At 35.0% G+C, this 14,111-nt stretch overlaps 1 non-coding gene across 1 annotated transcript; it reads right to left on the bottom strand.

The window, feature by feature from the left end:
• Window positions 1-12,623: 12,623 nt before the first annotated feature.
• Window positions 12,624-12,730, bottom strand: LOC136231562 (small nucleolar RNA R71). The gene has a single exon (XR_010689935.1). It is a non-coding gene; the product is annotated as a small nucleolar RNA R71 (small nucleolar RNA).
• Between the last annotated feature and the right edge of the window lie 1,381 nt (window positions 12,731-14,111).

Genomic DNA, 14,111 nt, shown 5'->3' with positions numbered 1-14,111 from the left:
ATAAGTAATCTTTTGACCAAGAACGAAATTGTTGTGAGTAGGCCCACAATATCACTAAAAGAGGCTTCAAATTATTAACAATACACTTTGTAATAGCCTTATAAACAAAATTACACAAGCGTATGGGGAAAAAGTGGGACAAACTATCCATATTAGCAACTTTAGGAATGAGAGTAATCAAAGTCTCATTGATGTGATCCTCAAACACCCCTTATTCAAAGCGCACAACGCACATGCACACGTGGAAAGGCTAACTGAACCCCAAAATTTATGGTAAAAAATGACACGAACTCATAAGGACTCATGGCCTTGAAAGGTCCATGGAGAAAAGCGTGCGATGGACCTCGTCCGAGGTGAAAAGGTGACATAAATCCTCAATAAAGTAATACATCTTAGTAGGAAAGGAACATTGCAAATGGAAGAGAGGTCGATTACCAATTGTTGGTCCCTTGTGAGGTTAGATTAGTTCTGGGGGGGGGGGGGGTGAATGGAACCATTGGTTAATTTTAACCTTTTATAATTTTTCTCACTTAAAGTTCAATAGCACAACACAGAAGTAATACTTCAAAATTAGAGGCAAGTTCCATTTACCTAGTTAATCAGTCAATAGAGCATGATTCTGCTTCTAACTTTTGCTTAAGGAAGACAACTCAATCAAAGGGGCTTCTGTATAGACTTAAGGTTAACGATCTATTGATGCACAATAGTTGGAGCTTTATATATGAGATTATCAATAAAGCATGCAATAATCAGAAGTAAGTAAAGGTAGAGTTAGAAAGGGTTACACGACGATTTATACTGGTTTGGCCTCCTGCCTACATCCATTCCTTAGAATACCTTCTTCTGAATTTTAACCCACTACTGAACTCTTTACCGGTAGAGCACAAACCTTTACAATAGATACAGAGGTTCTGTAAAGTACCTTTCTTTACAATCCACACTCAACTATTTATCTCTTTATATGTTTACTTATAACCGAAGCAAACAAAAGAGCTTCTGATCTTTTTACAATAGATGATTTTGCTCTAATCTAAAACCCAAATGGAGTACTATCTCTCAATTAAATTACACAAGTATGAACTATGGATGTGTATTTAACTTTTGCTCTTTTTCACTTGAAAGCTTTGAATCTCATTTTTGCGTTTTTTTGGATGAGCAGCGAAAATGAGCTTTATGTTTGGCTTTTATAGTGGAAGCTTTGAAGTAGAGATGTTTGAATTTGAACTTGCCCATTGGAGGGAAAGCTTCAAATGACTTCTGTCTATACTTCCAATTGCAAATGCCAATATACACAAATGAGGAAAGAGCCATTGATGAAACCAGTCTTTTGTCTGGTGTTGACCAGCATGTCAAGGGCAGCTTCTGATTTCTTCGTGTTGTAGACGTTGTATGTTCTTTCCCAAAATGGTGATGTGAGAGAGATGTTTGGCTGACAGTAGCTTCTAGCTTTTCTCTCCTTTGCCAATTTCGGAAACACCTGGATGTTGACTTTGATTCTCTTAAATCTTGTCTTCTGGCTTCTGATTCCGGATCCACAATTATACTGTTGGGCCTTAGATATTTTTAAGGCATTTGTCATTTATACTTGAGTTTATATTCAACACTTAGCAAACTCATTAGTATAAAATAAGACTAAATTTAATTCTTCAAATTAAATACATGAGAATTTAAATCTTTAAATGTGATTTATATCATAATTAAAATTTTAGTGGAATTTGTGTTTCAACACCAACCTCCTCAATATACAAACTCTTAAAAAATCCATTTCCATAACTTTTGACAAATTTGAATCCCGAACTCAGCTCCCATCTAAATCACGCAACCCCTTAATTTTATTTTGACACCGATTAATAATTATAGTGGCATGAAAAAATACCATAATACGATCACCAAACATAAGCCATTGAACCCATGATTTCTGATACCATGTCACTTATTCTGCCTAAGTAACTCATTCAAGTCACCAAGGAGAATTCGTTTAGGCTTAAGAAAACCTCGTGTATCCTGTCTCGGTTGAACCCCTGCATTCCAAGCATATAACCTTTTATTCTGATAAAATATATTACCGAACACATGTTCATTCCAATCCTAAAGCGAACCATCCAAATTTTGTAAATCATCCATAAATGGACCCTACCCCAACCAACAACTATCAACCAAAGATCTAGAATTCAGATGAGACAATAAGACGACTTAAAATCGAAATGGAGAGATCAAGCTTAGGTGTTGAAATACCGTTAATATAAATTAGAATCAAGATATATGGTCAAACTTGTTCCTAATGTTGAACAATAGCTTCAGGGAAATAATTGTTGGTCCAATGTGATTATATAAATATTAGAGGGAGGTGAATAATGTTTATTACCCTTTCAAAAAATTATCTTTCAATTTAAATAAATTTATGCTCAATATAGTTAATATGCATTCAGGTTGGCCAGTACAAGCGTCCCATTCGCATTTTCATAGACATTTATTAAGATTTATTATATTTCTAGATTGAGTTTATTTATTAGATTAAAACTAAGTATATTTATTGTTTAATTTGATTACTTATCACATTCTTTGTTTCTTGGAAATTATGTTGGTTATTAATGATTAAAAAATACCGTACTTATTTTTTTTGTTGAGAGGTGTGAGGTAATTTATGAAAGTTGCTTTCATTATTGTGTGTAATTAATGGAACTGGGAAGTGGATTACAATTGACATGTGCATGATTTGTCGTAACGTGACAAGTACGCTATTGACTTATTACTGAAGTTTGTGGTTGGATGTTGGCATCCAAAAATAGTTGAAGCATATCGCCTTAAAGAAGTGATGCAATGGATCCGAGATGTAGGTTAGCGGGTCTTGATAATAGAAGAACTATTTTTTTGATAAAAGAATTACATGAGAAAAAGATGAGAGCATGAATGAACAAACTCAGTAAACTAACTAAGCAATAATACCTAACTTATATACAGGAAGACTATTCCTAACGGTAATAAAGACCAATAGTAACAACACATACCCTTTTTTTTATTTAACCACAATTAAATATGTTAACTATATACTTAATTCTTTACACCCCCCCTCAAGCTGGACATTATGAATATCAAGCAGTCCAAGTCTCCAAAGAAAGAAATTGAAGAAAGGAGCATGAAGAGGTTTTATAAATGAATTTGCCAGTTGATTCTTTGTGCAAACTGGTCGCAATTGAACAATGCCAGCTTGAATCTTGGATCAAATAAAATGGCAATCGATTTCAATATGCTTCATACGCTCATGAAATGCTGGATTTTTGGCTAAATAAATCGTTGAAACATTATCACAATACAAATTTACTGACTATGTATGTTGAACCTGAAGATCTTTTAAAGAACCCATGTACTTGCCATCGCGCGGTACCCCACTTCTGTGGAAAATCGACTTAGAGTATTCTGTTTTTTTATTTCAATAAAATCAAGGACTTCCCTAAAAAGCAATAACCTGTGATAGACTTACGAGTCTCCTTACATACAACCTAATCTAAATAATCAAAAGCTTTTATTTTCATAGTTGTATGAATCGGACAGAATAATCCTTGTGCAGGATGAAGCTTCAAATACCGTAGAATTCTGTGTGCTGCAATAAGGTGCTGCTATTGTGGTTTTTCAAAGTATTAAGATAATTGTTGCATAGAATATGCTATATCTGCGCGTGTATTTTTTAAGTATAAAAGCATCCTAATGAGCTTTCTGTATTATGTAGAATCCAAAAGAAGTGAATTATTAGCTAAATCCTTAGCTTTGATTACAACTGATGTAATACAAGCCTTACTCTTCAAAAACTCATATTCTGCAAGTAAATCCATTGTATACTTATGCTGATTAAGATGAATTCCATCCTTATTCCTTGACACTTCTAACCTCAAAATAAAGTTCAAATCGCCTAAATCCTTGATGTTAAACTTATCATGTAAATAATCCTTGACTTCCTGAATATGTGCGTGAGTCTTACTAGCAAGCATTATGTCATCGACATAAACCACCAATGCTATAAAATTATCTCCTTGAACCCTAACAAACAAAGATGGATCAATAGATGATTGTGTAAACTGTAACTGAATTAATGCCTCTGTTAATTTTTTGTTCCATTGACGACTCACTTGTTTCAGTTCATATAGAGATTTCTTTAATCGACATGCTGCATTTGGAATGCTTGTTGAGATTCCTTCTGGAACTTCCATGTATATTTCGTTAATAAGATCTCCATGAAAAAATGCATTGTTGATGCCAAGCTACTGTAATTCCCATCCATTTACTACTGGTACTGCTAATTTAACTCGAATGGTGGTTATTTTTGCAACATGAGAGAAAGTGTCAATGAAATCAATTTCATTTTTTTTGCGTGTAACATAGCTATCAATCTTTTCACTGGCCCATCACTCTTGCTTTTAATTCCGAAAACCCATATAGAACCTATTTTATGTCTATTAGGCGATAATGAACACAATTCCCATGCATCATTCTTTTCTAACGCTTGAATGTCTAAAGCCATAGCTTCTTGCCATCTTGGGAATTCGACAACCTCTTTGTAACTGGCTGGTTCATTTTTTTTATTTGTAATATAGTAGGAAAAAACTTTCTGTTTGATGGATAAATTTTCATAGGACAAACAATTAGTAATAAGATGATATATGCCTTTGTCTTTGTGTTCATGTGCATTATATGTAAGTAAACCACAATGATAATCTTTTAAATGAAGTGGTTGACTATGTACATGAGTGTATGCTCTTGGATTTTGATGATCAATAATAGAACCACTATCTATTCCTGCACTTTCTATACTAACATCAATATCATACAAACTTGTTTCACGATCAACAACTAAAACTAGTTTCTATTCCTGCACTTTCTAAACTAACACCAACATTAGAATATTTGGAACTAGACTCATAATACGGAAATTTAGTTTCATAAAATCGCACATTATGTGAAACAATAACATTATGATCAACTAAATTATAAACTCTATACCCTTTTATTCCATCAACAAAACCCAGAAAAACCACTTCGTGTGCTTGTGAATCAATTTTTTTCCCTATATAGAGTACTAACATAACACAAGCACCCAAAGACCCTTACGCTAGAGTAGTCTGGTCTGGTTTCTTTTAAAATATCATATGGGGTTTTATGCTTAAGCAAGGGAGTTGGAAGCCTATTAATTAAATGAACAACATGTCCAATAAAAAATGGCCAAAAACCTACCGGCAAACCACTCTGAAATTTAAGAGCTTTAGCAACATTAAGAATATGTTGATGTTTTCGCTCCACTAAACCAGTTTCTTGTGAGGTTTCCACACAACTAGTTTGATGCAATATAATGTGATTAGCATAAAAAACATTCAACATAAATTCAGGCTCATTGTCTAAACGAATAACTTTAATTTGGATGCCATGCTGTGTATAAATCATTGTTATAAATGTTTCACTAAATCTGTGATTTCAGACTTTGCTTTGCACATGTAAACCCATGTAAAACAACTATGATTGTTTACTATGGTTAAAAATATGTATATCCATGCATAGAAACATGGGTAGGAACCCATATGTCCATATAACCAAATCAAAACAACAATTAGAGGAAGAAACATAAACAGGAAATGCTAAACACCTTTGTTTAACTTCATGACATATACCACAAACATTTTTAGTCGGTACATGTATATTAGGAAATTGTTTCTGAATGTCAAGTAAACACGATTTGAACAAATGTCCTAAACAAAAATGCCAAATATTCAAGACTACAAGTGAAATTTTCAACCAAGTTAACAAAAACAGAATGTACTTAGTATTACAAGCCATCAACAATCTTAGCTAAACCAATCTTCATCTTGGTTTGCACATCCTATATCAGACAAATATTAGTTGAAAAAACGAGTTCACAAGAAACATCTTAAATTAACTTAGTGACACTAACTAAATTGTAGGAAAAAGATAGAATGAACAATACATCTTTAAGAATCAACCCATCTGTCAATTTCACAGTTCCTTTAGAAAAAGCTTATAACTGAACATTATTAGGAAGAGAAACAAACCAATTAATTACAACTTCATAAGTGTCAAAACAAGACAAATTATTGCAAATATAACAACTAGCACATGTATTAATAATCCAAACATTTTTAGATTAAGAATTATGTAAAACAAACAACACTACATCACCTGAATAAATTACTTGAACATCTTGATCAGTACCAAAAAAAGCCCTTAGTAGAAGCAACACGTGCAGCTTGCTGAAAACCTTTAGCCTTTGTAGACTCTTGAAATTGAAGAAATTGTTGAAATTGATGCACCTGTTCTGTAGTAAAAGCAGACATAATAGTAGCATTAGTAAACACACCTGGTGAATGCCCTAAAATACATTCAGTGCGCTGGTCTCCAGTATTCACATAATCTTGAATGCTCATTACATCTTTCGATTTTCCACGAAAATGATTCTTCTTCTAATAGCCCGATGGATAACCATGATTTTTGTAGTAAGTGTCTACTGTTTGATTACCAAATCCACAGTAGAAACATTTCTTTACAGAAGTTGAAGAACTATGTGGTTGCTTGTTTATATGATAAGGGACATTCTTTTGTTGAACAAAAGTAGCCATCTCCTGTCTTACACCAAGATTGTCTATTAAAACAAATCGCCTCTCATCTGCGGATCCACAACAAAAGAAAAAACACGAGTTGCATCAAATTAAAGAAGAATGCAGAAGAATCATCTGCGGAGCATTAAGAAAGAATACAAAAGGATATGCAAAAAGAGATCATTATTTGTAAAAAATTTGGAAACACTCTGATACCATCCTGATAATAGAAGAACTATGCTTTTTGATAAAAGAATTACATGAGAAGAAGATGAGAAAATGAATTAACAAACTCACTAACTTATATATAAGATGACTTTTCCTAATGGTAACGAAGATCAACAGTAACAACACTGACCCTTTCTATTTAACCACAATTAAATATATTAACTATACTTATTCTTTATAAAGTTTGGATGGAAATGGATGCAAAAAGAGTTGTCAATGGCTTTCACAGCAAAATTAAAGACTTATCCGAGTTTGGGTCTATTATCAGCATCTGTCTCCCAACTTTGTAAGTAGTTGTGATGTTTTTAAGAATTCTCATGTCAAGTGTCAAATCAACACATCAGGGGATGCTCTAGCTAAAGCCACTTTATATTGCGATAGTCTCGTTTTTATTATTTCCGACCTTAGAACATTCTTAATGGTAAATTATAAAGTTTGTAATTGTTTGGGTTACACATAAGATAAAGAACAAACTAAAAATAACATTCCAATAGAGTCAGTTAATGTTTTAAAATTTTGTAGGGTAAAAAAAATTTAATTAACAAAAGACTAAAAATGATATTTGTTAGTATAAAAAGCAGAATTCAATACTCTCAGGCGCCAGACATGCCTCATCTGGTGCCTCCGTGACTCACACTTTCCATTAGGGGTGAGCATGGTCCGGTTCGATCCAAAAACAAAACCAAACCGATTGGACCAAACCAAATTACCTCTATTTTTAGGACTAAACCAAACCAAGTTATAATTCGGTTTGGTCTGGGCCGAACCAAATTATTTTAGTCCGGTCCGGTTTGGTTCATATTTGGACCAAACAAAGCACTAGAGACCTACAACTATTTGTACCTTCACTAACTAAACAATTATATAAAGAAAATAATCATATAATTAGTTTTTCTTTTGTATATATAATTAGTTGAGAGAGAAAAAACATGTTTAATTGTTTTTTCTTTTCTATATATAATTAGTTAATTAATTTAAAACCTTAAAATTAAGAGTAGTACATATTCTATTTCGGTTTGGTTTTATTCGGTTTTGGACCGGACCAAACTGAACCAAACCGAAAACCAAATTAGCTTAAAAATTAGGACCGAACCAAACCAAAATATAATTCGATCTGATTTGGTTCGGTTTTTTCGGGTTTTGGGTTCTCGGTTCGGTTCTGTCCACCCCTACTTTCCACCCTATTTTTTCTTTTTACTTTATTTGGCAACTCCAATTCAAACTTCCCACCCTATTTTAGCTTTTTATATTAAATTAGTATATTACCAAACTTAATAACAAACCAAATTTATTAACAACTAATTTAGTGGTTAGTTACAATCAATTTATTCAAAGTAGCAAATAAATTGACTCCATTTGCAGTACTCATTAATATATTTTTTTTTCCTAGAAAAAGAAACACCTTATGGTTAGTAGTAAATGTTGAATTCTTAACATAAAATAATATTTTCCGGTTTCAACCTAATAATATTTATATCTAATTAGATGCCTATGGATATTAAAATTAAAATTTTTGAAATTATAGAGGACCTAAATTTAAAAAGAAAGTCAGAGAGCACATCAAATCACGATAATAATTAATTCTTATCTCATCGAATATTAAAATAAAAATTCCAAAATTCTAATTTTTTTATAGTATCCGATTTCTCGGTTCGAGACTCGTTACACACTTTTTAAGTGAATATTTAATTCTAAAAAATTCTCCTTTGGTTAAACTGCTCAATCATATGCCCACTGTGAGGTTTTCCGCCTGGTTGCCCTAATCTCCATTAGGTCTTCTCAGGTTTCTCGGTCGTCTGGCCTGTAGTGTTCCTGTTTCCTGAGGTAACAATCGCCTTGCCGCTTTGGTGCTACTTTTAATAATCAATGGGAGAAGAGCTTGAGATCGCGCGGCAACGGCTACGAATTGATGAGGAAGATGCAGCAGAAATAATAATCAATGACGAAGAGCTTGTTGCTGACCCCAATACCAAATTGAAACTGATAGGAAGATTAGTTTCAACAAAACCATTAAACCTGAGATCAATGGCCAATGCGTTCTCCTCAATCTGGCGGACAAACAAGGGGTTTAAAGTGAATGAATGGGGTAATGGAATGTTTATGATATATTTTGAATCTGAAAGGGACAAAATACGTGTATTGGCGGATGCACCGTGGAATTACGATAGACAACTTGTAATTCTCGCAAATTTTGAAGGGATAACACAGCTAGCAGAAGTTAACCTAAGCAGCTGTGAATTTTGGCTCCGATTAAGTGGCATCCCCTTTAATTGCCGAGGGGAGAAAACAATTATGAAGATAGCAAGTGCCGCAGGAAGAGCCCTAAAGATCGATGAAGAAAGCTTAAACAACTGGGCACAGTACATCCGTGTCCGAATCAGCCTGGACGTGCAAAAACCAATGAAGAGAGTAATCAAGATCAGGAATGGTGGAGGAGACCCTGTGATAATCCAATGCCAATATGAAAAATTACCCAACTACTGTTATATATGTGGTATCATAGGCCATGTAAAAGATGACTGCGAGTTGGCAGAGAATGATATTGAAGGAGAGGATTGGCCCTACAGCCCGAGAATGAGAGCAACACCGAACAAACTCAAGTCCTTCAACTGCGGATTCAAGGAGAAAAAAGGCCATGAACAGGCCAGAAGCCAATCTGAATCTATCTCTGAAAATAGTGCAGCAACAAGGAGGCAGCTATTCCCACAGGCTACAGCCCAGCGACAACCACCTGAAACTGATGATTCGATCGGCCAGGTACAAGAGAGCCCAGTGACAACGAATGACGAGATCGGGGGGCCTGAGGTAGTCCAGCAGCTCCTCACTAAAGTAATCAAAGCTGTAAAAATGCCAGAAAAGGTGCTGCAATTTGCAATTGGGGAAACCGGAGGAACGGTGGGAAAAGGGCAACTTAAACAGAGAAAATTCAGAATGAAAAATCTAGCCAGGGGAGGAGCAAACAAAGTAAACCAGTTAGAAAATGGCCTAGAGAAAGGTCAGCAGAAGCATAAACGCCCACTAGACGGATGATATCGAAATGACACCGATGGATGAGGGAAAGAAACAAAAAATGGCAGAATAGAATGATAAAGAAGGGGTGGACGCCGTGAGCCGGCTCCACCCGGAATTATGAAACTCCTCAGTTGGAATGTGCGGGGTCTGGGCAACCCATGCACATTCAGAGCGCTAAAACAGCAGATGAAAAAGAGTAGCCCTGATATTTGGTTCCTGATGGAAACAAAGTGTTATGATCATGAATTAGCCGGAATCAAACGATACTTCAATAGCTATGATTTTTTCAGTGTCCAGCCCCATGTCAGAAGAGGAGGGATGCTGCTGGCATGGAAAAAGGATATGAATGTGGAGATAAAAAATTATGGAGACTACTATATATATTTCTGTGTCAGAAATATAAATAACGAAGTTGATTGGAGAGGGATTGGTTGCTATGGTTGGCCCGAAGAAGGAAACAAACACCGCACATGGGAGTTACTCAGGCATTTGTCAGAACTCCATTGTTTCCCTCTTCTCGCATTTGGAGACTTCAACGAAATTCTTTACCCGTCTGAGAAAAAAGGGGGTAGAGTGTTAAGCCCAAAATATACCTAAAATATCATATATAAATACGTTAAATTTACATTGAAATCGAGTTAATTATATTCATTTGGAATACTGTTACGTCTTTATTTACTTCTTTGATGCAAGGTACCTAAATATTTGGTAAAATCCAAATAGGAGCAAAAACGGAGCTAAAATGGACGAAAAACCTTAAAAACGTACCGAGAATGCATATCAGTCAGAAGAACGCTCGAGGCGGACGAAAAGCAGTCGAACGCCAGGGAGAAATCTCTCTGTCGCGACTGAGATTCTCAAAATCTCAGTCGCGACTTGCGGAGGCCAGATCGGGGGAAAATGAAGTTTTTAAGCTCGCCCATATATCCCCTGTCGCGACTGAGATTTTCAGAATCTCAGTCACGACAGCGAACCTTCCTGCACGCAAAACACATGTTCGAAATCGGAAAAACACGTCTGTTCGTTCGGATAAAAGCGACCCTTCACCAGCAGACACGACCCGTCATTTACAACCCTTCAACAACTATAAATAAGTGATCCATTTCAGAAATCAAGGTTGGTAAAGTTGGAAAAGTTAGAGAAATTAGAGAAGAAAGTTGTTATGTTGAGTTTCTGATTCATAAAAGAATCAGAAAGTTAGAGTTCATTTCTGTAAACAATCGTGTTGTACACGAATTGTATTTAGATTAGTTATAAACACAGTATTAGTTTAGTTTTAATTCTGATAGTGGACGAGACCAGTCTCTATTCCGAAGATCCAGCGAGAAGAATTGACGGCTGAAGCGCATGAGGTTTGACGAACCTACGGAGTTTGAGAGAAAGATTGACGACCCGGATCTCAAAGTTTTCGTTGCAATGCTATCCAAGTTTCTACTCCTCTGTTAACTTGTGAAAATTCACATTTCATTAATGATATACTTATTTATTCAATATATTCTTACTGTTTGTTATTTTGATATTGTTCTGACAAAATGATTTTCAAAATGATAAATTGGTGTTTTTATTAAAACGTTCTATTCCATCTTATTCATATAAGAACTTTGTTGAACACTTAACAAATTTAGTTTTTATGGATGACATGATCGCTGATCGCGGCTTATCAGAAATAAAACACTAGTTTGATTAAGGTAGGAATCATCTCAACGCCAGGGGGATTTCTATGGTTCGAAGCCATTTAATTGAGTAAATCGCTATATTGTTACATATCCATAATCTCACAAAGTTAAAGTTGTTTACTTTGCTTTATGAAAATAAGATCTATTTTATTCCAATTACGGAAGTATCTGTTTTGTAATCAAAATTCCAAAACGGAATTGTTCTCTAAACTCGATATAATCCTTCTATCTAATCCTAATTTACGAAAACCTATTCCATCAACTAAACGTATTTCTTTTATTAAACCTAAACACGTGATTAAACCGAATTAAATAAAGTTTTAGTTAAAAAGCGTTCCCTGTGGGTTCGATATCTTTTATTACTACAAGCGTATACCGTGCACTTGCGGAAATCGCTCAACAAGTTTTTGGCGCCATTGCCGGGGAACGCCAAAATTTTTGACAAAATTTTAAATTTTTCGTGTTTTATTTCGAATCTAGGTTTAAACATACTTATTTTAACTTTTATAATTTAAAAGTTTTCATATACTAATTTATTTATTTTTCAAAAATTCTGTTTTGTAGGTAGTTTTGGTTCGTGCAAGATTTCAGGTTCATGCGCAGTTCTCGAAGTTCAGGCATTGTACCAGACCCTATAGACCCAGAAATTGAGAAAACCATTAGGAAGAACAAGAAAAATAAGAAAAACAAAAATAAGACCCCAGTAAAAACACATACCGAGCCAGAAAAAATGGCAGACCCACCAACACTTATGGAATACGCTAGGCCAGGTGTGGCCGGTGTAACCAATAGTATCGTTAGACCCAGAATCACCGCAAATCAATTTGAAATTAAGCCAGCTTTGCTTAATATGTTGCAAAATAATGTAACATTTTACGGGTTACCTAACGAAAATCCTAACACCCACTTAACAAATTTCATAGAAATTTGTGACACTTTTAAAATCCCAGATGTGACTGCAGAAGCAATCAAACTTCGCCTCTTTCCTTTCACTTTGAAGGATAGAGCCAAAGAATGGTTAACTTCTATGCCAGCCGCAACTTTTGCCACTTGGGAACAATTAGCCCAAGCATTTTTATCTAAATATTTTCCTTTAGCAAAAACCGCAAGAGTCATAAAAGAGTTAACATCTTTTTCTCAAAATGATAATGAGACTCTTTATGAAACTTGGGAATGTTTTAAAGAACTTCAACGTTTATGCCCACACCACCAATTACCCGCTGAACTTTTAATGCAAACATTTTACAATGGACTAAATCCTACAACTAGGGGTTCATTAGATGCTATGTCGGGAGGGCTATTTATGAAGAAAACATCAGCCCAAGCGAGAGAACTTTTGGAGGAAATGGCAATCAACAGCAGTATGTGGCCCGCGGAACGTGGACATATGCCGGTGGCGAAACCATCATCCTCAGCCTCACCATCAGTTAAAGGTATAGTTGAACTTGATCCAGTCGCAATGCTACAAGCCCAATTTTCTGCTTTATCGCACAAAATTGACCAATTTATGGCACCGCGCGATACCAATGGTAATCCAATCCAAACGGATGTGGATTACGAAAATATGAGTGAGATCGAACAGGTACATTTTGTCCAAGGGCAAAACCAAACTAATAATCCTTATTCTAATACTTATAATTCTGGATGGAGGAATCATCCTAACTTTAACTGGAAAGATAACAGTAACAATAATGCTAGTGCTAATCAAAATCGTACCACTAATTATCAAAATCAGTCAAGAGATACGATTAGCACTTTATCTTCTAAAATCGACAAGTTTATAGATGCTATTAGTGGAAAAATAAGTAATCACGACGATGGTTTTAAACGGATCGAAAATAAATTCGATCAGCTTATTAAAAACCACTCATCTAGCATCCATAATTTGGAGATTCAAATTGGTCAACTTGCTAAATCAATTCCATCCCAAAAAGAGAGAAGTCTTCCCAGCCATACGGAAGAAAATCCGAAAGAGCAGGTGAAGGCTATTACTCTTCGTTCAGGGAAAAATTATCAAGGGTCTGAAATGCCCAAAGATGCAACATTATCAGGAAATGATTTACCAAAGTCCAAAGAGGATATCTTAAACACAAAAATTTCACCATCTGACGCAGGTACCAAAACTTTTGTACCCAAGCCACCTTTTCCGCACAAAGTCCGAAATAAGGACTATGATAAACAACTTCTAACGTTTTTGGATAAACTTAAAAATTTGCATATCAATTTGACGTTTATGGATGCAATCACACAAATTCCTAACTATGGTAAGTTTTTAAAGGATTTGATTTCAAAGAAAATCAGTTGGGAAGGAATTTCATCCATTTCGTTAACTGAAGACTGTAGTTCAATAGTATCAAGTAATTTGCCCACTAAACTCAAGGATCCCGGATGTTTTACTATTCCGTGTAAGTTGGGAGATATTGAATTCCCAAGTTGTCTTTGTGATTTAGGAGCAAGTATAAACTTAATGCCATTGTCTATTTTTAACAAGTTAGGTTTAGAAGAAGATATCAAACGTACCAATATGGTTTTGCAATTAGCGGATCAAACCACTAAAAGGCCATATGGTATAATTGAAGATGTTTTAGTCAAAGTC

Source organism: Euphorbia lathyris, chromosome 5 (assembly GCF_963576675.1).
Source record: "Euphorbia lathyris chromosome 5, ddEupLath1.1, whole genome shotgun sequence".
Lineage (NCBI taxonomy): Eukaryota > Viridiplantae > Streptophyta > Magnoliopsida > Malpighiales > Euphorbiaceae > Euphorbia > Euphorbia lathyris.
The sequence above is the reverse complement of the archived record's forward strand: the minus strand, read 5'-3'. Positions and strand labels throughout refer to the sequence as shown.